The sequence below is a fragment of the Gavialis gangeticus genome, unplaced genomic scaffold (genome assembly GCF_001723915.1).
Source record: "Gavialis gangeticus isolate Ggan-Ray unplaced genomic scaffold, GavGan_comp1, whole genome shotgun sequence".
In the NCBI taxonomy this organism is placed as follows: domain Eukaryota; kingdom Metazoa; phylum Chordata; order Crocodylia; family Gavialidae; genus Gavialis; species Gavialis gangeticus.
This window is the reverse complement of record NW_017729032.1, coordinates 217959293-217961631: the sequence shown is the minus strand read 5'-3', so window position 1 is coordinate 217961631 and position 2339 is coordinate 217959293. Positions and strand designations below refer to the sequence as shown.

The 2339-nt window shown below is 46.6% G+C and overlaps 1 protein-coding gene across 7 annotated transcripts in view; it reads right to left on the bottom strand.

Moving 5' to 3' along the window:
* Positions 1-2339, bottom strand: part of SYNJ1 (synaptojanin 1) — a 132481-nt gene that overhangs the window by 71495 nt on the left and 58647 nt on the right. The gene's annotated exons all lie outside the window — the stretch shown is intronic.

Below are 2339 nucleotides of genomic sequence, written 5' to 3'. Positions count from 1 at the left end.
TTTAAAAAAAAAAAAAAAAAAAAAAAATCTATGGTAGTTTCATAAACTTTGATTCTCAGGTCTTTGATTCTTCAAAGTATCCAAATGAAGAGCAGTTTATATTCTTCCTATAAAATTCTCATCTAAAAAACAAAACAAAACAAACAAAGCCACATTGACCTTTACTATCAGAGCATGACAACAATCATTCTTTGTGGCTGCTGAGCGTCTTGTGCAACTCATTTTTTTGTTACAATTTTACTAATGAATATACATTTCCATCCCTACTTTTACAAACACTATAGATTAGGATTCATTTTTTTCAATAAAAATGTATGAGTACAGTTATACAAGTTTAAATTCAGAGCTACCCTAATGCAGAGGTGTCAAACAAGTGACCTGTGGCCCATACCTAGTCCTCAGATCTCTCCTTCCAGACATCAGCTCCCTCTGCCACTTTTGGAAGGCAACTACCTGCAGATGCCCGTCATCTGCAGCTGAAAGGAGGTGAAAAATCTCTTAAAATAATGATGCAATTGGGATCTGAGGAATTTTATGCACTATCCCAAAAGCGGTCCTCCAGCCATGTCAGACATTAAGCCTGTGAGAAGCGGCAACTATTTGATTCAGATTTGGATTTGGCTAATTCAGAGGGACAGTGATTAAATTATTTGATCTGATTATGCCAAATCACTGTCCTGGTTTAATTCGGCTCAACTGGATCTGAAGATTCGGCGCTGCTTCGGAGATTTGTCCACAGACTAAACAGGCAGCAGTCCTCACCACGCTGAATACAGTTGCCTCCAGCTGGGAAGTCTATTGTGGTGGGAGGAAAAGGGGAGGGAAGGCACATGGGAGGGTAGATCAACACCCCCACAGTGAGGGAGGAACTGAGACTGCGTGGGGCAGGCTGGTCCAGGGCTGTGCTCTTGGAGGTTGGCTCCCTTCTGCCCGGAGTGAGCCACGCCTGCATTGTGCCCCCTGCCCCCCGCCCCAGCTGGGCAAGCGGCAGGAGGACAGACCCCCACTCAGTGCTGCCACGCCTGCATCCCACATCCCCCTGCCCTAGCTGGGCAAATGGCAGCAGGACAGAGCTCCCACTCTCAGCGTTGTTATGCCTGTACCCCCCATCCCAGCTGAGTAAGTGGGGGGCCCAACCAAGGCAGGAGGGCATGGGCTGTAGGCTTGGCAGTGCTAGGAGTGGGAGCTGCTTGCTCAGCCATGACGGGGGAGGGGGAGGCTGTTGACCAATAAAACAGTCAAAGGACCAGTCATGGAGGGATGTAGAGATACAGTAATGGAAAGAGAAAAAGAAGCTTCCTCAATGCATCTGTAACATACTGGTAGTATGTCTGGCAAGTAATCCTCTAGAAATATACATAGTATGAATTCTGAACACCGTCAGCTCCAGAGCAGACACTTCTGCAACTCACTATATTTTTGCTACAATTTTACTAATGAATGTAAGTTTCCATCCCTACTCTTACAGACGCTATTGATTCGGCTTAATTTTTTTCCCCCAATAAAAGTGGACGAGTAAAGTTATATAAGGTTTAAATTCAGATCTGCCCTAATGCAGAGAGGTGTCAAAGCTCATGCGATCTTCAGTCCTCTCCCTGGCGTGTCAACCAAGAGCATGGCTGCCTCACTTTTATTTTAATATACATTTAGGAGATTATTTAATTTAAATGGAATTAAAGAAACTCAAAAAGACTGAAAAGGTTGCTTTTCACTAGCTTTACACTTCCATCTTGCAGATTAACTGAATTGATAATTCAGCCTCCTACACAGATGAGTTCAATTTATATGCTCTAATAAAATTACTGACTTCACTTCAGATTTACTCAAGTGTGAAGGGACAAAATTTAGATGCTGTCATTCTAGAACTGTCAATGAACTGAGTGAGTGCAAAACTCCCTTTTTGCCATGAAATCGGTACCGATATAAAGAAAACTATCTGCATTGGATATCAGCCCAATGGGGATAATTTGGCTGATAAATGCCTGTGCTGCGCGCACATTACTCAGGCAGCAACAAGCAGAGACAGCAGCAGGGAAAGCTGCTGGTAAGTCTGGTGTGGTGGAAGGGGAGGAGGGGTGGGCAGGTCAATGCCCCCCATGGTGAGGGAGGGGGCAGGGGCAGGTGCTACCCAGGCGGGATGGGAGGGCAGAGCCACAGCTCGTGGGTGGAGGGGTGGGAGGTGGCTCCTGCCACTGCTTGCACCCCAGGAGGGCAGTGGGGGAGGAGTGTGCCCCCCTGGATCTGCATGGGGCAGGGCGGGCTGCAGCCAGGGCTGTGTAGGTTTTTTTTGGTGGAGGATGGGCTTGGAGTGCACGCTGGTGGAGTTGGGAAGATACTGC